Raw genomic sequence first — 22,137 nt, forward strand, 5'->3', positions numbered from 1 at the left:
TTACAAATGTAAATCAGGCCCATTTTTCCTCATCTCCTTTAGGGAACTCTGAGGAGAGGAGCAAAGTGGTTACAACCAGCACCCAGAACTCTGAACAATAACTGCAAAACAGCAGGAGCCATGTAGGTATATGACTGAGTCCAGATCCAGCTACTGAGGGTATGTCTATGTTGCAATGTAAGCCCAGGCTCTGACTCAGGTTCAAGCCTTAAGCCCTCTTCCATTGACACTCAAATCTCTCAGGCTTGGACCCAGGGTCCTAGGAGCCTGTGAGAGTAGAGGGTCTAAGCCCAAGTCAAAGCAGGACCCAGGGTTCGAGCCCTATCATTTTGCAGTGTAGATGCAACCGCCCTGGACTCAGGTTCTTGGAGTCCACCAAAAGTATCCACAACACTATGTGCAGACTTCATTTGTCTTATCTCTCCCAAGAATCATCAGTCAACTCCAGGGAAAAGGAAACACCCCACCTTGTTCTCATACAACAGCTCAGCATTTTATTCCGACAGCCAACCTGCAAACAAACCTTTGGAGAACCTGCAGCGTTTGCCATGGATACTGACCAGAAGAAGTCCTTTACAAAGCATGCTGCATTGTGGTTACCGGAGCACAGATCGATTTTGGTTAATCTATTGTGTGAGGCCACGAGAGTTTAACCAAACAATTAATTTTATTAGTAAGAGTATCAGAAATGACTATGCATACCAGCAAACAGCAAAGAAGCTGGCGGCGCTGGAAATTTACCAAAGCGGTGATCAGTGCAGGGAATGGATTAAGTGGATTAAGACCAAATACTGGAAAACCAGGCATCACAAATGCGCCTCTGGCAACTCACCAGCATTGTACCTATTTTATGATGAGTTTGACCCTGTGTGGGGATTGCACTTAGCACTGGGCAATGAGCGGTGCACAATGACCTGGTCAGCTGGGATGATGCCCTGCTGGCCCCTGTAGCCAGCATGGGGATTGATGGAAGCCAGCAGCAGGCACCAAATGAGGCAAATGAAGTAACTCTGCTGATGAAACGAGCCCCAGAGGAGGCTTTGCTGCAGAAGCAACTGAGCACATCCTGGGGCCATACTTAGAGGAGCTTTTTGATGCCCCCCCGGCCCAGAGGAACAGCCCACCATGGATCCAGCAGCAGAAATGGAAGAAGGAGAAGCTGCCCTGAAGCCTGGTAAGTTTCTGAGTCTATATGTGGATTTATTAATATAGGAACGAGAGGGATTTCGGCTCTATGAACCAATGCAAGCCCTGGGAAGCAGCGTATATCTGCTAATGGTGGATTGCACGTCAATGCCTTGCATCCCCCCTCCCCGACCCTGTGGAATTCCAAATGGAGACCAGGAAACACAAACAGTAAAACAAGCATGTAAAAGTGAGTTTTTACTGGGAAGCAGAGGCAGATTACAGTTTAGTGGGGTCCTGGGCCAGGACAAGTGGGGGACCCTCCCCACCCCTTCCACCTGCAGTCCCCCCACTCCTTGGTGCTCCTGCCACGGAGTAGGGTCAGGGGGCGGCAGCTTTCCCTGCTCTGCCCCTCTGCCTGGCACTCCTGCCAGGGAGCAGGGTCAGGGCACAGGGACTTGCCCCCCTTCACCTGCCCGCCCAGCACTCCCGCTCTAGAGCAGGGTCGGAGTGTGGGGGCTTGCCCAGCCGTGTCTATGGAGCGTCAGTGGTGTGAAGCAGCCCCCTGCCAATACACTGAAGTTCAATAAGGAACATTTTCTGTCTTTGAAATTCCAAGACGATTTTTTCTGGGCTCCTGCACTGAGCTATTTGAGACAGTAACCTTCTGAGTCTCATCCTATTCCAAGAGGAAAGACAAGCTGAAAGGCAAGCGGGAAGGCTCACTCTGGCTGCGCAGCTTGAGGACAGGGTAGTGGTGCAGGAGCAGGCATATGCTTCACAGTTCCTGGAACAGGAAAGGCGGTGAAGGGAGGACAACGGAGCACAACAGAGAGAACTGTTTGAGCAGCAGCTGTCTCGAATGGCTGCAAACGTAAAGGCTCCAAGGGCTTGCGTGCCCTCCGTGGTACCCTGGCCTGCATTCAGGAACAGCCTGGACAATTCCATGGCTGGGTAGGCCACGCATTTGGGCCCTATCAGTGGCTGGGATGGACAAATGTGCCCCATACAGTCTTCAGTGCTGAACCCCTCCCCCATGGACACCTCCACGTCCCTGCCCCGGCACCAAGTGAATGGCAAACGTGAAAGGAGAACGGTGGGCCAGGGGAAACACAACAGTGTGTGTATAAGGTGTCTTGTACATCATTTCACTGTTTGCACAAGTTTATGCTCTTGGATACTTTTAAAGCTTTTGGTGTTGCTGGTGTTATAGTGGGCTAATGGCAGCTAGCCTGCCAGGCAGTGGTTTAATATTGGACTTTTCCACTAACTGTGTAAAAATAAAGGGTTTTTTTTTTCATAAAGAATATTTATTGCCATCATTGCAACACATGAGATAATGCGTGTTTCAAATAATAAAGATAAACAGAGGAGCAGGGACAAGTGGGACGTTGTATGCAAAACCCATGTCTCACTACAGCTATATACATACAGCAGCTATTTACATCAATCCATAGTGGTTTCTCCACACCACCCCATTACATAAACAGTTACGTCATTCAAAAGTACAATGCAGGGCAATCAATGCCCCCTCCCCAACAAGCACGTAGAGGTACTATTCTCCCTCTTCAGCTGGCCCATGGAATGTGGGAGCACAAAGCATCCCTGACTTTTGTTGCCTGGGTGCATCCAGCTCCAGCTGTGGTAGACGCACTTTCTGGCTGAGTGTACCAGTTCAGGGGGCCTTGCAGACATAGGTTCATTCAGGGGCAAATGGCTCACCGCTGGCTTCACAACGATCATGAAGAGCGCAGCAAGCCACAGAAATGCAGACAGCATTGACAACACTGGCGTCCAAATGGGTCTGTAGATACCACCAGCGGGATTTCAGTCTGCCATATACACATTCAGCCACCATTCTACACCTGCTAAGAATGTAATTAAACCTTCTTTTGCCAGGGCATCTGAGATCAGGGTATGGTTTTCATCAGCCAAGGCAAAAGTGGGTACATGGCATTCCCCAGAATAACAATGGGGATGGAACTTCATATACAATAATGTTGTGGTGGGAATAATGTCCCAGCTTGTCCATGAATATAGACTCTCTCAATCAGCAAAAAACCCTGGCATCATAAACTTTTCCAGTGCAGCCAATACTGACATTCACATATCAACCTCTGTGGACCATGAGGGCCCACATAACAATGGAGTAGTACCCTTTGTGGTTTATGTACTCATGTGCTCCATGATGAGGGCGAACTATGGGTACACGGGTCCCATCAGTGTCCCTGGCACAGTTTGGAAACCCCATTCTCTCAAAGCCAGCAATTACCTCAGGAATATCTTTTATACCTACCAACTTGTGGTAAACCACACACCTGATTGCCTCAGAAACCTCCACTGCCACTTACCCACAGTCGACTTTCCAATACCAAACTGATTGGCCACTGACTTGCAGTGGGATGGGATAGCCATCTTCCAGATGATTATAGCAAGCTGCTCGTGGACAGGCATGGCCAGCCTCATGCATGTATCTTTACACTGTTGGGTCAGGGCAAGCTGCTCAGAAAGCTCCAGAAATACAGTTTTCTTTGTGTGAAAGTTCTGGACCCACTGCTGGTCATCCCAGGTCTCCATGACGATGTGACCCTACCAGTTTGTTCTTGTTGCCTAGCTTTAGAAGTGCTGGTCTATGGAGGGGATATCAGTGGCTATACCGAGTGTCATGAGCAGCATCAGCCAGTTCAAGTCTTCCATGTCTGTGTCCTCCTCCTCCTCCTGCTCTGTCATTATCTCTGTCAGGTACCTTTGGTGGGTCAGAAAACACTGCCGAGCTGCCCACCAGCGCCTCACATTTTGGGAAGGTACTAGGAAGCCTGAGATACAGTTGGTTGGATTCATGTCTGCGTACTCCAGTGTGGATTCCAGAGCTTAAGGTTTGGGCCCAGGTTAAAAAATTCTTAACCTAAATTTGGCAACAGGGCTGGCCTTCCCATGAGGTGAACTGAGGCAGCCGCCGCAGGTGCCAGACTTGGGGGGAGGGGTGCCACTAGGACCCAGAGTGTAGAAAATTGTGTCTGGTGCATATGTATTCTCTCTGCTCTAGATGCACAGAGATGGTGGAGTGCTGTGCTGGAGGAAGGAGGGCACAAGAGACATAACAGGCAGGCAGGAGAAAAGGTGAAAGGGAATAACAGAAACCAGCAGGAGCTGCAGGGAGAGAGAGGAGGAGGAGCCTCTTATGTACCTCTCTAGCACCCCCAGGAGCCTGGACTGATTAACACCAGCTTCTCAGGGAGCTTCCTGTTTCCTGCTGCTTCCCTGAACCCACTTGAGGAGAACAGGCAGTCAACTGAAGCAGTAGGAGCCAGTTAGGACCTTAAGAAGCTGATATCTTCCCTCACTCAGACCCTGCTACCAGCCTGCTTATTTGTCCCCTTCAACTGAGTGTTGAGAGCCACTGTAGCTGGCACAGAACAGCAGTCATGAATGAAAGAAGAAAACACCCCTCTGGGGGAGCATTCAGAAAAAGAAAGAAAGCACAGGAAGCTAGTTAGTCAGAGTGCAGGTGTCATAAATATAAAGGGAAGGGTAACCACCTTTCTGTATACAGTGCTATAAAATCTCTCCTGGCCAGAGGCAAAATCCTTTCACCTGTAAAGGGTTAAGAAACTAAGGTAATTTGGCTGGCACCTTACCCAAAATGACCAATGAGGGGACAAGATACTTTCAAATCTGGAGGGGGGGAAGGCTTTTGTCTGGCTGTGCGATACCTTTGCTGGGAACAGATCAAGGATGCAAACCCTCCAACTCTTGTAAAGTTAGTAAGTAATCTAGCTAGAAAATGCATTAGGTTTTCTTTATTTTGGCTTGTAAATTTGCTGTGCTGGAGGAAATGTGTATTCCTGTTTTTGTGTCTTTTTGTAGCTTTAGGTTTTGCCTAGAGGGATTCTCTATGTTTTGAATCTGACTGCCTGTAAGATTATCTTCCATTCTGATCTTACAGAGTCGTTCTCTTATATTTTTTTGTTCTTCTAATAAAGTTCTGATTTTTAAGAATCTGATTGGGTTTTTTGATCTTAAAAATCGAAGGGGTTTGTGCTCATCTTGTTTATTCTCAAGCCTCCCCAGGAAAGCGCGTGTAAAGGCTTGGGGGGATATTTTGGGGAAATAGGAACTCCAAGTGGTCCTTTCCCTGTTCTTTGTTTAAATTACTTGGTGGTGGCAGCTTTTTACCTAATCCAAGGGCAAAGACTTTGTGCCTTGGGGAAGTTTTAATGTACTGAAATATCCAGAATGCTGCATACTGTTTTTGTTGCAAACTCTTCCAGTCCAATGTTCCAGCCACAATGGGTGCTACAAGAATAAAGGGCTGGAAAAATCTGGCTAGAAATCTGGCATGCCATGAGAAGGCAGCAAATCACCAGAGAGCATTCCATAGGTGGAAAGAGCTTGAGATGAGACTAAGGTTAAAGGCCACCAGAGATGATCAGCATCAAGAGAAGATTGCATCAGAGTCTCTTTATTGGCAAAATGTTCTGAAAAGGCTCATTGTCATTGTGAGAATGCTTGCTAACCAAAACCTAGCACTGCGTGGCACTTAAGATCAGCTGTATGTGCCAAACAATGGAAACTTCCTTAAAATTGTGGAGCTGATGGCTGAGTTTGATGCTGTACTCCAGGAGCATGTAAGAAGAGTCACCACCCAAGAAATGTTCACGCACCATTACCTTGGAAAAACAATTCAAAATGAGATCATACAATTACTGGCAACAAAAGTCAAACAGAAGATTGTGGCAGATCTGAAGTCAGCAAGTTATTACTCTGTTATTCTGGACTGCACACCGGACATCAGCCATACGGAACAAATGGCTTTAATGGTGAGTTTTGTAACAACAACAGAACCTAGTGAAAATGTCCCTGCAATGGTGACTGTCAGAGAGCATTTTCTAGAATTTATTGACATTGATGATACTACAGGAGCTGGTATGACAAATGTGCTTCTTAAAAAGCTGGAAGATGCAGGAATTGCAATAGCTGACATGAGAGGTCAGGGCTACGATAAAGTTGCCAACATGAGAGGAAAGAACAGAGGAGTGTAGACACGGATCCAAGAGTTAAACCCTCGAGCTTTTTTGGTCCCATGCAGTTCTCATTCATTGAACTTGGTGGTCAGTGATGCAGCATCAGCTTCGAGTGAGGCTGCTGAATTTTTTAATGTAATTCAAAGCATCTATGTATTTTTCTCTGCATCAACTCATCGATGGCAAATTTTGAAGCAACATCTGGGAACATCCTCTCTGACGCTGAAACCACGGAGTGCCACACTCAGGGAAAGTCGAGTGGAGGCGAAAAAGCCTATCAAACACCAAATTGGGAAGATGGATGATGCCATAGTTGCCATTATGGAGGACAATGCTATGACAGGAACTGTTCGTGGGAGAACAGTGGCAGAGGGAATTAGAATCACCAGAAACATACCTAACTTCAAATTTCTGTGCGGCTTAGTGTTGTGGTATGACATACTGTTTGAAATAAATGTTGTAAGCAAGAGACTCCAAGGTGTTGACCTTGATATATCTGGAGCAATGGAACAACTGGACAAAGCAAAGTCATACCTACAGTCTTACCCGTCAGATGAGGGATTTCAAAATGTTCTGAAGAGTGCACAGAAGTTGGCAGAGGAACTTCACACTGAAACTATTTTCCCACCCATTCAAGAATACAAGAGTCACCGAAGAAGAAGACATTTTGATTACGAAGCATGGGATAATCCCATAAGAGACCCCAAACAACAATTCAAAGTTGAATTCTTTCACCAGGTGCTAGATTGTGCAATACGGTCAGTTGAAGAACGTTTCATGCAGCTCAAGGAACACAGCGGTGTATTTGGGATGTTGTATGATATTCCAAAACTCCTCACTATACCTGAAGAAGACCTACACCAGCAATGCAGGGCCCTAGAGACAGTGTTGACACATGATGACATGCGCGATATTGATTCGAGTGATTTAGGTGATGAACTGAAAGCCCTTTCAAGATACATTTCAGCAAGATCAACTCCAAAGGCCGTTCTGGTATATATGTGCACAAATAAGATGACCACCCTCTTTCCAAATGCTTTTGTTGCTCTGCGCATATTTCTGACACTTCCTGTAACAGTTGCCAGTGGAGAATGCAGCTTCTCCAAGCTGAAGTTAATAAAAACACATCTATGCTCCACAATGACACAGGAGAGGCTGGTCGGCCTTGCAACCATCTCAATAAAGCATGAGCTGGCCCAGACTTCGGGAGGCAGTTCAAATCTTTTCAATCAAGAAAGCACCACTTTGATTATTCAAACAGATAAAAATGCCAGTGTTTACTATGTAGACAAGAAAAGTTACATTTGCTGTTCAGGCATTTGAAAGTTAAGTGTTACTTAAAATTTTCGAACAAGGCATTTTAAGTTGTTAGTTCTCTTTTATTGGGGTAGGTAGCAGAGCAGTACCATGAGAGGAGTAGAAAAAGAAGAAGGCAGAATTGAGACCTTTCAAAGTTTTGGCCCAAGTCAGGGGGCATGGGGGCGTCATTTGAGCTCCCTGCCTCAGGTGCCAAAATGTTGTGGGCCGGCCCTGTTTGGCAATCACTGTATATGCTCAAGCCCTGAGTTCTCAAACCCAGAGTCCGCTGACTCGAGTCCCACTAACTTACATTGCAGTGCAGATGTACCCTGAGTCTTGTGAAATTCCCTCTAGCACCTACTTTTAAACCCTAATCCCATTATCACTCTACTGTGCATTTCTGAATAGCCCAACCTTTGGGCCCAGCAAAGCCCACAGCCCCAGACTCCCCTGATATGTGGGAACTATGGTGGGAACCTCATGAAGACTCTAAGACATCTTTTCTATATTTTAAAGTAAGTTTCTAGCCCTCTTCTTTGCGAGGGGACTGTAAACTTCTATAAACCAGTCTCTAGGCTTGGATTGAAGCAGCAGCTGGGCTTTCCTTCTACAGCAGAAGGCCATGATGGAATTTCAGATCCACACTCACCTGCACACACAGGCACTTTTTGTGTAAAATGAGCCAGTTACATGTGAATTCTGGAGGAGATCTGCAAAACAGTACAGGGGCTCCAGCCATCTATTGTAATGGAAGATGTGTAGCTAAATCCCCTGCACAGCTTTGCAAATCTCAGCCCTCCTCAGTAGGCCCAACACCTCTCCAGATCCCCAGGCTGGGCCTGAGCACAATGCAAGGGTGGACAAGGATTGTTTAAAGCTGGCTGTGATACCTGACAGCCTCATGTGTTCCCAGTGACACTGGAAATACCAGAATCACCAAAAAATGGCAGATATTCATGCTGTCTTGCAAACTCATTTTGCCCATCCCTACAGCCTGTCACTGTCTCTGTACCATTGCCCTTACATGCCAATGCCTCCACTGCAGCTCAGCTGTAATCCCCAATCATGCCTCCATCTCTTTCCTTGATTATCTACAATTCTGTTCTCTAGGGTCCACTCTCCACACACCAGCAGGTACAGAATGCTGCTGCCCTCCCCCCCCCGCGCCCCCGCCCCCCAATCTCACAGGCACAAAGAAGTGCAACTATATCACTCCCATCCTCAAATATCGCTCCCCTGACTCCTCATTCACTTCAGAATCCAATTCAAAATGGTCTTTGGGTTCAAAACCCTCCATGGAACTGCTCAGGAAACCTTGTCATTATTTCTTTCCCTTTGTTCACTGTCTTATTTCTTCTTTTTGTCCCTGCACCAATTCTCTCTGCAGCTCCCTTATATCTTTCTATCTCCTCCGCTGTTCATTTTATCTCAAATCCCAAATATATTTCCCCTTGCCTATACACCTTCATTTCTCCCTTCCCTTGGCATTATAATTATTTAATGTTGTAATTCTATTGGCATATGAGCATTTTGGCTCAGTTTGTATGAAAGATGTCAGATATAATAAAGAATAAAAACAACAATAATAGTAGTAAAGTATCGCCCACTCTCAAAATCTAATGAAGAAACAGACCCCTCTTTCATACAAATTCATTATATATTAAACTACAGTCTATGAGTTTCATATGCTGTCATGGCTTGTTTACTATCTATTGGTGTGAAGCCTTTGGACCATTGCTTTATGTGATAGATGTTATTTAATTTGTTCCTATGGTCATTAGAAAATAGTCTGGAAAGTCACAATCTGCAGATTAAGAACTGGAATTTCTGTTACATGTACCAAACAGGTGTTTCTAGGTTGGCACTTGAAGAGATTACCAGAGGTGGGGCAGGTGTGTGAGTCTACAATTAGGTTAATTTTCCCCTTCAGGACACACGTAGAGAATCCTGTGTGCAGTTTCATTTGTAAATCATGAAGTGTCAAAGCCCCGACTTCATGGGCAGTTGCCTTCAAAGACACTGTGGGGTGGCAGGTGCCCAAAATAAAGAGCAGCTATGGAATGGTTTGGGTTTACCAGGCATGCCCAGTGTTTCATGTTCCTTGCTGAACTGCAGCTACAGCATGTTAGTCCTTTTGCTACTTCAGCAGTAACTCAGTACCTGCCCCCAGCCCCACCCCCTTTTAAACAATATTTTGTGTTGTAACAAGCTTGGGGTCAGACTTTGGCTTTTACTCCCAGATACCAATGCTCGGTGAAGGAAGAGGAGAGTCTGAATAGACAAGCTGGCATATTTTTCCACTTGCCTATCAGGGATGGAGTGTACTCTGTTGGCTAGAGCAAGGAACTGGGTACCAGGGCACCTGGATTCTTTTCCTGATATCTACTGCCCTTGAGCAAGTAGTTAGGAGCCTGTTAAGATGTGCATTGTTACACTCATTCTGAATGTCTTCAGCAGAAATGTCTCTAGCATGGCCATGGATTCCAAAAGTATTGCTGTTGTCTCTTTAAAAATTACAGTCCAAAGATGAGATAGAAGTTAGAGGTTAAGGAAAAATATTTATTCGAGTCAGGAAGTGTCTTTGTAACTCTGCTTCCTGAGAGTCTTGTGAGAGGTAAAAAGTTTTAATGGAGCTGAGCGATAGCCCAGAAGCATGCACTCATTTTCATATGCTAGTTGAGTGGTCAGAATCATTGACTTCTGACGAAAAAAGTAAAAATGTAGGACAATATTTTCAAAAGCTTTCACTGACTGTGAGAGCCTCACTTTTTGGGTGCCCAACTAGAAACATTCTGGGCCTGATTTTCAGAGGTGCTGAGGATCCACAGCTGCCATTGACTTCACTTTGGAGGTAGGACCACGTATCACCTCTGAAAAAAAGGTCCACTGTGTGTCAAGTTGGTCATCCAAAATTAGCAGACAACTGAATATGCTGGCTCATGTGAAAATGTTGACCAAATGACCACATGACAGGTCCCAGCTAACAATGAGCTGGGATTTTTGTCATGTAAATAACAATCAAGGATAGTCTCAGTTATTCTTGGATATTTAAGGATATTCTGAGGCATCTAAAATATTTATGAATATTCCTGGCTTTGTAAGGATATTCTGGACCAGGGAGCTTCAGCTTCCATTAAAACTAAATGCAGATTCATAGAGTTTAAGGTCAGAAGGTATCATTAGATCACCTAGACTAACCTCCTATATATCACAGGCCATTACATTTCATCCAGTTACCTCTGTAGTGAGCCCAATTGTGTTTGACTAAAGCATAACTTCCAAAAAGGCATCCAGCCTTGATTCAAAGACATCAAGTGATGGCAAATCCACCTCTTCTTCGTAATTTGTTCCAACAGTTAATCACTCTCACTGTTAATAACTGTGCATAATTTCTAACTGGAATGTGTCTGGCTTCATCTTCCAGCCATTGGTTCTTGTTACACCTTTTTCCTCTAGATTAAAGAGCCCTTTAGTATTGTGTCTCGATGAAGGTTCATATCCACGGTAATCAAATGCTTTTTCGATCTTCTTTTTGACAAGCTACCCAGATGGAGGTCTTTAAGTCTCTCACGGTAAGGCATTTTCTCCAGCTCTTGAATCATTCTTGTGGGTCTCCTCTGCCCCCTCTCCAATACCTCAACATCATTCTTAAAACGAGGACACCAGACTTTTTCAGAATCACCAATTTCCAGGATACAGTCCCCCACTCTGTAGATATGGCCTTCACTCATTGTTCCTAAATGTATGACATTGCATTTGGCTGTATTAAAACACCTCTTATGTGTGTGGGCCCAGCTAACCAAGCAATTCAGATCACTTTTCATGACTGCCCTGTCCTCATTATTTACCACTCTGCCAATCTTTGTGACATCCACAAATTTTATCAGCAGTGATTTTACATTTACTGCCATAACATTGATGAGAATGTTGAATAGTGTTGGGCCTAGCACCAATTCTTATAGAAGTTTATGCCTTCATAAAACTAAACGTCTAGGTTGTAAAACCAAAACCATGAGCCCCCATGTAGTCATTAAAGAGCCCATGTCAGTTTCAGCACCAACGCTTTGGTGTAATGACAGTATTCATTTCAGCATAGTAAAAGTTTTACGTAAGTCCTCCTTGTAACTTTAATTGCATAGTGCCGACTCTGTGGGTGCTCCGGGGCTGGAGCACCCATGGAAAAAAAACAGTGGGTGCTAAGCACCCACCAACAGCCCTGTGGATCAGCACCTCCCCACCCCCCCAGTGCCTCCTACCTGCCAGCAGGCCGTCTGATCAGCTCCTCCCTCCCAGGGCCTCCCACCCATTGTGGATCAGCTATTTAGCAACAAGTAGGAGACGCTGTTGGGGGGGGCAGGGAGGAGCAAGGGGGGGTGGGGTGGTGCTGACTGAAACAGGTGGAGCAGGGGCAGGAAGAGGCAGGGCGAGGGTGGGAAGAAGTGGGGCTGGGGGGAAGGAGTGGAGTGGGGGCAGAGCCTGGGGAGGAGCGGGGGTCGAGCACCCCCAGCAATTCATAAAGACGGAACCTATGTTTAATTGAACAACTTATTATTTACTTTCTGTTCCAAACTGTTATTTAATGTTGCTGAATGCTGTTAGACAGTAGTAGTGTTCTACTCCAGAAGCAATTGCATTTTGGTGATGCATGAAGCAATCCCTCTCTGCATATCTTTTTCTAGCTAAGTGCAGCTGATAGAGAGAGGATAGCTAAGGTTGCAAGCAGCTTCCGTTATAAGCCTTATATTTAGTCCAGTTGTAACTCTGGCTGGCAAAATAAATTTGACCTGAAATTACCATACTTACTCTGAAGGCTGGGGAAACATTTTCTGCAAAATTCAAAGGAAACTGAACAAACTGTTTTTGAGTTATAGATCATTAAATATGTTACCCTAACGTGAAATGATGACCTATGTTTATTTCTTTTTCTCTCTCTAGTTAAAAAATGCCTTGTTACTACCCATTCAGATTTTCCACATCTTAAATCTTGAAAACTCTTGCAGTGGATCTATTTGCAGAGAACGTGTTGCAGGTAAATACAATGATCCATTGCATTTCTTTTGTGGATAGTTTGGGGCCCAGTGCTGACTGTGCTGTACCTGACTCCAAGCCAGATCTGCTGGTTCCCCACTTTCAAAAGCATTAAAATTAACAATTAATAAAAAAAATCATTGCAAAAGCATTTCTAAAATAGACCTCTGTTCCTTTTAAAAACCATGCCTGCCCTTGATGACTGACCTCAAGAGCTGTAATTTTGCTGAAGCAAACTGCTATCATGTCTAAAATGAAAGACTGAGGAAAAAAACAGAGGGTAACCCAGACGTGGCCTGAATGGAAATAGCAAAAATGACAGGGAATTGGAGAAGAAAGGAGAGAGAAGGAAGTCAGCGAGAGGAGGGAGAAAGGATAACCCAGACGTGGGTAGAATGTAAATGGAACAAAGGCAGGGAAATAGCGAAGACAGACAGTGGAGAGAGAGAGCAACTAACCTACACAGGAAGAGACTGGAATATAGCACAGAGATGGGTCCCAGGTAAGAATTAATTGGATGGCAATGAAGATTACACCACTAAAGCATGATATACCCAGTAATCCTCAATGTGTAGCTGTAATGTTGCATGTGGTCCTTCCAGGTACCACATATGGTTCCTGTGGAATTCGCTGGATAAGAGCTTTGAGAAAAAGGGAAAAAAGAAACTCTTTCCTCCAAATTCCATCTTAGCAGACTTGAGCGGTGGGGAGAGATTGTAGCAAATGGAGTCAGAGAGCCTCATAACAATCAGTCATGCTGGGATGTCTCTGCATTCCACTGTGATGTTTACATCACGGCGTTGCAGCAATATGGATTGTGTGGCCACCTCCCCTTCCGAGCCTAATGCAAAGTCAGGACATCACTCTACAGTGCCTTTATGACGCCATTCAATGATAAAACAACTCAGTAACTCAGCAAGGCTAAGGATTACTCACGTGGGCAATGATTCAATGTTATTTGTTTACATGGGTGAGCCTTTATTTTTATATACCGGATAAGGGGCAAATAAGTAAAAGATTGAGAACACAGATGAAGGAAATCAGAGAAGAAGAAACAGAGCTAGACAGGGAACAAGCAAATAAAGAAAAATATGATGGGCCAAATTAATCCCAGGTGTAATTCTACTGACTTTAGTGGTGTACACCTGGGATGAATGTGGCCCAGAGAATGAGGGCAGTGAAATGAGGAAAGAACACTGGATTACCAAACATTACGCTCTACATCAGGATGGTGCCATGCCTGGGTGGAAATGGATTTTTGCTATAATTCTGTGACTCTTTTCACCTTGATCTAGAGAGGGCTGTGGAAATGCATCACCTAAGAAGAGAAACGTTGTGCAAAGCTACCTGTTGGTTGACCAGGGTGTTAATAAAGTGATATTGTCCAGCACAGTGGCACTGTACATGCAGCAAGGTGCTGCAGTATTCCAAAGTGTCCCACACTTTAGAGAAATATTCTCAGCTTGATTCAGTTGGGCATTGGAAAAGAGAGACAGAAAACTCCCTGTGAAGCTGCCAGTGAGAATTGCATTACAACCCACTTTTCTTCTGACCATTTGGGAGTTAGCATAACCATTGTCTAACGCTGTGGAGGTGGGGATGTCTAGAGAAGAAAGTTAACTGACTGGGAACCATTCAAAATCAATGCACATGTTCCTTTTTCAATCTAGTTCCAGCTGAACCCCTATATCAGGTTTAATTTGACATTCATATAACGAGAGAAGGTCCTGAACCAAAATTCTAGCTGCCAACATCCCTGAATTAGGAAGCTGACCACCCCTAAATTTCAAGATGTGGACCCATATGTCATGGCCTTCGGCCAACAGGAAGTGCTGAAAGCATGGCTGCCAAAGTGTATAGAGAGGAAAATATAAGGGGAGAATTTAATGGAAAGAGTCATGTAGCATCCAGGAGGATTTCCCCACAGCACCTGTTTGTTATTGGGTATATGTTACAAATGCACTGTTTGCTCTTCTGGGATGGAATTCCAATCAAAGTGAAATCTTTGTTCAATAACTCTCCTTTTAAAAGCTGTGGTGTCAAATGCTGCTCAGAAATGTTCTTTCCTATGGTCTAAAAAAAAATAATTTTCACACAATCCGTGCCTTTGTAGTGTCACAAACCTAGAGGTATTTATTTCTGCAGAAGATTTAGTCCTTATCACTCTCATCTGCTTCTTGTGCACCTGAATCTCTTTTGGTTTTAAATCTCTGCAGCTTCTGTTTTCCTCTCATAAAATCAAGTTATCAGACTGATTGTTTAGAGAGAGAAGGCCATGCAAAATGGAGGGGGGCAAATTCTCTCCTTAGTAATTGCCTGTATCAGGATGGCAGGTTATAGTACCCAGAAGAGAGAGGCAGAGCTCTTCTGCTGATTGATCTGAGTGGCGAGCTCTAGGACCTTGTATAAACACACAAAGCTGTTCTACTGACTCACACTGGCCACCGTCCCAGATGGGTCCTATTGGCTTCAACCTAGTTTATAAAAACATTTGAGCCTCCCTCTGAAGACGAGGGAACCAGAGGCAGGGACAGAAGGAGACTCCAACCCTGAAAGCAGTCAAGTTCATGGGCAAGCTCTTGCGGGGTGCTTGTTTATTCTTCAAGTTAGAAGTAAAGAAAACCCCAGGAGAGAAGTAAATTTGGATCTTAGCCAGTGTCTGTAATATACTAAGAACAGGTCGGGTGGGAATGCCCCCTACTTCAACACCAATGGCATGAAGAGAAGAATTTGGTCCAAAATCCATTAATGAGTTTAAGGCATTCAGATTCTACAGTGGTGAGGGCCAAAAAATTAGGTAGCTCTCTAAGCAATGGATCCTGATCAATAAGGTGACCGTGATTTTCAGAATTTTATAAAAGGCCCACTTTTGTGGCAACATTTTACATGGTCACAAAAAATTAATGCACAGAGAAGTGCCACCTTTTAAAACGTGTGCTGATGTTGCTGCTGCTGCATTCTGACTCAGCAGCAACACAATGTGTATATTTCCGGGAGAGGAGGACTCTTCCCAGTAATTCTGTGTTCTGAATGAGTTCATCATCCAGTGCTGAACAAGTGTTAGAGCTACTCTTTTACTCAGAGTAGATGCTGATCGTGACTACACGCATTAAAGTTTTCAGTCCAAATTCTGCTCAGCAGACTGAACTCTCATTCCACGGGACTGTTTGTTATCTCTGGTAAGCACAGAGCAAGTTTTACTTCATATAGCAGTGTGTCCTGAACAAAAATTTTGCATTAAAAAAGGTTCGATTGATGAAATGGGAAAAGAAAAGAAAAGAAAAGAAAAGAAAAGAAAAGAAAAGAAAAAGGAAATGTAAGATGTCCTGAAAGAAATTCCTGAGACACCAGGATGTTATATGAAAAATGAGGACTGTACCAATAAAACTGGGATGCATGGTCTCTTCACCTGTCAGTGTCCTACATAGCTGTCCAAGACCGTCATTATAGCTTTCAAAGGAAGTGAAACTGGCTAGTGGGTTTTACAGGGGTGTGGAAAATACAACTGCAAGGCTCTGTGCCTGACCTTACCATCAATTCACTATCCTTAGACCAGTCATTTGACCTCTGGTGCCTCAATTTACCTAGACACTTAGAATAAATAAATAATAATAATCATAATAATCCCTTTCCACGTCATAGGGATCCTGTAGGACTTAATCTGTGAATATAAAGTTCTGTGAAATCCTCAAAAGAAGTATTCTGTGGGACTGAGCCACACCCCACTGAAGTCAATGTTAGTATGTGCATTGCCTTCAGTGAGCTTTGGCTCAGGCCCTTTAAGAATAATTGTTCTGTTTTCATATAGTTTTTATTCACACCTCTGCATTTATTTCCTCCTTTCTACTTTTTAACTAGAAAGTTTTCAATTTTTATCCTATGTGATGACTCTCTGGTTAGACTCCACACGCACCTGCCTTGTGAATCCATGTAACCGCTTCCTCACAGTAATAACCTGTTTGTGGCAGCTAATGCTACTGTAAGGGAACTTCTATCACTGAAGTGTCTACAAGGGTCAGGCATCAGCTGTGGTAGCTTCCTCACAGTGCTAGCAGTGTGTGATCCTCACAGTAGTGTCCAGCCATTGTTACAGCATCAGCAATGCTGCCACAGAAAAGTGGGGTTTAAGGAGTATGTTTCCTTGCATCCACACCTTGTCAAATGTAGCAAGGACCCTGGCAGTGTGATAATTATAACAGTGCCCCTGTTAATACCAGCTAGAATCTGTGCAGTGAACACTTCTCTGGGAGAAAAGAGAATTGAAGGTAAATATTGCCTCCCAAAGGAAGGTCACACAGACAAGTTCTGCCAAAGATTCTGAAAGCATAGCACTTAGAGGACTTCAGCTGAGGCATACTCACATATCAGTTTAATTTTATCCAGTGCGTCCAGTGGGCCGGGAGCCAGGAGTCTTGGGTTTTGTTGCTGCTGACTCATTGTGTCCTCAGTTAATCTTGCTGTGACTGAGTGTACCCATCCATAAAATAGAAAACACACCACCTGCCTCAAAGGGACATTGAGAATTCATGTTTGTGAAGCGATTTAAAATCACCTTATTAAAGACACCCTGAAAACGCAAAGCAGCAGCCTGGGAGCTGGCTATGAAGAGAAGGCCAGGCAGCTTGGGAGCAGTCATATCCTGCAATGGGTCAGTTACAAACTTGTGGTACCTATGGAATTCCAACCCACACCCCCAAAGCCACAGGACCTCATGGTGGGGCCAGCAGACTGCTATAAACCATCTTTCTTTGGTGTTGAAATCCCAGTAGGGTAGTAGGGTCCACTCTATTGTATATCTTGAGCATGGAGGTAGGGTGTCATTCTCCCCCTCCTAGGACACACCTACTCTTACCCTGCTGTCTCATTTCCATCCAAAGAACAGTCCTCCAGAGGTTTGTTTCTTGCACCTGGTACTTGCACTTCTGGCCAGTGTGACGAAGTGGGAATGTTCTTAATGTTTTCTCTGAATACTGTGTGTGTGCCTCAGTTTCCCCTAGGCATTTCTTAAGTATCTAGGTGGTGGGATAAGGGTGTGTGATTGTTGCAGAGCCCTAGAGGGCCAGTGTGATGGTGTCTGCACAGAGAATGGCTGACACCCTGTCTCCTGGCAACTGTTGGCCTGGGCCCCTCCTCTGCAAAGGTGCCAACTGAAGGTGTTGGAGAACAAAGAGATCAGGTGGCCTCCTGGCCCGGGGAAAGAGACAAAGGCCAGAGGAGGGGTGGGAGAGTTTCAGTTTGGAGCTGGCTGGGGAAATGGAGGGAGGCCCAGATGGGGCTTTGAACTCCCTGGCCCCCAAGATGGACCTGACTGAGGGGTCCTGTTTCCTGTACCTACAAGCTCTGTTTTAGACCGTGTTCCTGTTGTCTAATAAACCTTCTGTTTTACTGGCTGGCTGAGAGTCACGTCTGACTGTGGAACTGGGGTGCAGGGCCCTCTGGCTTCCCCAGGAGCCCCGCCTGTGAGGACTCGCTGTGGGAAGCGCACGGTGTGAGAAGAAGATGCTGAATGCTCCGAGGTCAGACCCAAGAAGGTCGAAGCTATGTAAGCTTCTTGCCCTGGAGACAGTCTGCTCAGAGAGAGGAAGCTCCCCCAGAGTCCTGACTGACTTCGTACGGAGTAATTCCAAAGCATCGCCCGGTGACTCCGTGACAGCCAGCCATTCAACCTCTTGTCAATTGGAAGGGTTTCTTCTCCTCTATTTTGGGCTATTGGTGGGATCCCACTGCTTCCACCAGTTTGTTGGGGTTATACCAGCTCCTAGGAGGCTGGTGGCGGGTTCCACATGGTCGGTGCAAGTGCTGTAGGTGCTCCAAGCCTTAGGCTTTTCCAGCTCTAACCCCTGAAAACACTGATGTCTTTGGTAACAGAGGATTTCTTTACTAGAGCTGCTGGAAATAGGATGCAGATTACCTAGGCACCATTGCTTTAAGTTACAGCACAAAAGAGATGGTACTCCACAGGTCCTAATGCAGCCCCTAGGTGCAGTCGAGTAATGTCAAAGTGGGGCTTCTCATGCCAGGAGTAATCACTCCAGCCCTCCCCTTTCCTGGAGACAAGCACACACTGGCCTGCACATCCTCCAGCCAGAGTCCAGTCCCCTTGTTCAGCACCTATGGTTTCATTCAGGCCACTCCACATAGCTGCCCCAGTCTGCAGGCTCCTCCTGGCTGGCCACCAGCTGTAGATACCACTAGTCCCTTTGCCCACAACTGGCTGCTTCCCAGCTTGGTTCTCAGCCCTTCAGTCCCAATTCCCATGCTGCTGCTTCCAGCCCACTGCTCTAGCTCCCATGCAGCCTCTGCTCCCTCCTCTCTGAACTCAGATGTCACTTCCCTTTCCTGTGTTTTGGAGATTATGGAGGGCTGGGTGTTGAATTGGGGATTAACACAGTGCCCTGTAATGAGCCAGCAGGTATTATATTAGTACCCAGAACCACAACATTGTGTGTGAGTTAGGTTACTCTGTACATAACATACCTAATCCAAAAATCACAAAAGCAAAGACATAAAAAGTTAAGGCACCTAATAATACATCCCCTCTACTCCTTCTCCCAGACAACCATCCACCACCAGAACCACTACCATACACCACAGACAACACGTCACAACCCTAACTCTGCTGGCAGGGATGCCAGCCTTCCAGCACTCCCTTCCCCAAACTCATCACCAGCCTTCTCCCAGCCCTCACCCCTTACTACGTTCTGCACATTTCTGGAACATCACACTCTCTCATGTTTGGGGAATGGAGGGCTGGGATCCCTATTGGGGTGGAGTGAAGGTTGTGATGTGTGTTGTCCGTGGTGTATGGTGATTGTTCCAATGGTGGCGTGTTGTGTCTCTGGGTTGAGGAGGAGGAGTAGAAGGTGTTTACTATTAGGTACCTTCACTTTTCTTTTCCATGCTTATGTGGTTTTATGTTAGGTATGTTATGTACAGAACAACCTTGACTGACGCACAACAGTGTGTATTAATTTCCCAGGGATATTCAGATTGAAAGTAGCTCAGTTACATAGTGCCCAGATGACTTGGTGGTGCCACTACAGAATTGGATGACCACCGTGCCAGAGCTCCTGGTCCAAGATGAACCAACAGCTAGTGCTTGATAGAAGGTCCTGGTCATCATAAACTATGGGCTCACTCAGCTCATGGCCATGTAAACCAACAGTTTTTATATAAATCCCCATTTTTCTTTTTAAATTAATAAAATAATTACATCACCCAGAGACCTCACTGAACTCTATGTACATTTTTTAAATTTACTTTCTACAGGTTGTAATTTTTAAGCTAGAAGGGCCTAAAAAACCACAAGACTCAGCATACTCTTTTGTGGACCAATTTTTCATTTATTACAACTTGGAAACTAATTAACTGATTTTCTTGAAACTCCTCAGAAACTTCAAGTTTTCCTCAGAGGTTATGTACATAAAATTTTGGGCAGATGCACTGGCTTGTTCATCAAAAGCAAAGTGCTTGAATTCCTTATTTAAATGAATACAATCTTAGCTATGACGTTGCAACCGTGTTGTGATAATGACTCAACAAACCTTTCAATGGTTACTGTTTGTCATCTAACATTTGTCAGTGTTAACGTGCTACAGTGTACTACAAACTCACCTAAAGACTCGTGCTACTCACTGGGTGCTACTTCAGAGCTTCTCAGTCTTTTTGCCTCCATTTTTTGCAACATCTCCTGATGAGATGAAAAAACTTAGCTACCATCTTTTGCAAAGATGCAGAAGGAGATGGCAAGAAAAGCAATATCAGGCACAGATACCGATTCTCAAATTGTACAGGCTGGAAGGATTAAAATAAATAAATGATCGATACACTCTTATTCAGGGGACCCAACGTGGGTCCCTTGGACTGAGGTAAGCAAAGGCTGGGATCCCGGCAGAGGCAGCATGCTCTGCTCCCAGGAAAAAGATGTACCTTACACCACTTTCTAGCGAAAGCTTCCACTGGCTAGAGAAATAGCCTTTGTGAGCATCAGAGGGAGACTGGTCCAACTGTTCTCTGCCAGAGAGAGGTTAGCCATAGTATGAGGCCCTTGATGAAGCAGGGGAAAGTAAAGAGAAAAACAAGAAACATTCTTGCGGTTTCAGGCATGGAGAGTTTTCTCCATCTGAAGTGGTGGGAGAAGAGAGGTTAGCAGGGCATGCTAACAAAACATGATTTTGTTTACTGTGAGTCCATTTCTCCTTCATGGATATTATTCCAAGATCACTCATGATTAGGAAAGCCTGGTTTTCCACAAGGGCCGTATTGATGCTGCATTGTTGGATATGGCTCAGTAAGAGAATTTACTGCTCCTCTGAGTATCCAGTAAGTAACAGTTATTCCTATTCATTGTCACACAGTGGTTACAATCAATTTGATTCAGTCCTATTCCATTTAAATTCATGAGCCCGATCTGCAGCTGGTTTAAACTGGCCTAGTTCCATTGAAGTCAATGTAGGTACTCCATTTAGCCCAGCTGAAGATTTGACCAAATGTATTTAAGGACCTACCTTAAATGTTTCTTTGAGTCTTAGGCTATGTCTACAATTAAAATGCAACAGCTATACAGCTGCAGCACTGTAATGCTCAGTGTAGACAATTACTACAGTGACAGGAGGGGTTCTCCATCACTGTAGGTAATTCATCTCCCTGATGGGTGGTACCTAATTCTTCCATCAACCTAGCGCTGTCTATACCAGGGATTAGGCTGGCTACACTATACCACTCTGGGGTGTGGATTTTTCACACTCCTGAGAGATGTTGCTATGCCGATGTAACTTTTCAGCGTAGACCAGCCCTTATTTTGTACTTATTTATATTTTAATGCTTGGAAGAATGTTGAGAGTCAATTCAAAGAACTGTAGTCCTAAATAAACCAGACGGATGAAGTAATGAATATTGTTTATTACATTAATGAGGTTTTCAGGGGCTAGTGCAATTTTGATCATGTAGTTCCATCAGGTGGTTTCCCATGTTTTTTTCTTCTCAGTGATATCCATAGCAGAGCATTATTGAAAGGAAATCCAAACTGATGGAATTTCATAGGTACTAAAAACCCACTGCTAGGAGGAAGCACACACTGTTAGAGTCTTATGGAAGGACACTACTGTTAAAATGCATGTACTGCTGGAGTTATAGCTGCCATTTGAAGCTCAAACACAGGAAAGTGCAGTTTCTTGGTTATTTTTTTCACTATCATAAGTTTTTGGTGCGGAGGACAGAGTACAGAGCCAACCCCAGAACACAGACCATAGACGCATGATTAGAAAACAAAGCAGGACAAAAATACAGGACATAAGAAAAGAACAGAAACTCTGAGTGAGGATGTGAAAAGACTCAATGGCAAGCTAGGAGTAGCCATTGACAGGATATGCAGTGCAACTATTCCCTGGAACTACAATAACTGTAAAGAAGGGTATTCCATTTTCCTGCATTGCTGCTATGGTTGGCACTTTGAACTGCATTTACAGTGAAGTTATCCATATCAATAAAGCAAGTTTATTCCTTGCATTATGTTTGTTGGGGAATAGAGGTGGGGAGGGGAAGGGATCTTTCCTCTTCCGTCCTGATTCAAAAGCATTTGGATGAATGAGGTGATTGGGCCAGCAGGAGGCAAATACACTTCAGTGTCAGAAAATGTAGAATTAGTATATGATCAAAGCAG

The 22,137-nt window shown here is 44.7% G+C and overlaps 2 protein-coding genes across 2 annotated transcripts in view; both read right to left on the reverse strand.

Annotated features, from left to right (window-relative positions):
• TYRO3 (TYRO3 protein tyrosine kinase) overlaps window positions 1–16,899 on the reverse strand; it is a 110,067-nt gene extending 93,168 nt beyond the window's left edge. The window contains exon 1 of the mRNA XM_074955667.1: window positions 16,838–16,899. The gene's annotated coding sequence lies outside the window, so the exon portion shown is untranslated. The remainder of the gene's footprint in view (window positions 1–16,837) is intronic.
• Window positions 1–22,137, reverse strand: part of LOC141989233 (transmembrane protein 151B-like) — a 41,179-nt gene that overhangs the window by 13,478 nt on the left and 5,564 nt on the right. The window lies entirely within an intron of this gene.

This window comes from Natator depressus, chromosome 6 (genome assembly GCF_965152275.1).
Source record: "Natator depressus isolate rNatDep1 chromosome 6, rNatDep2.hap1, whole genome shotgun sequence".
Lineage (NCBI taxonomy): Eukaryota > Metazoa > Chordata > Testudines > Cheloniidae > Natator > Natator depressus.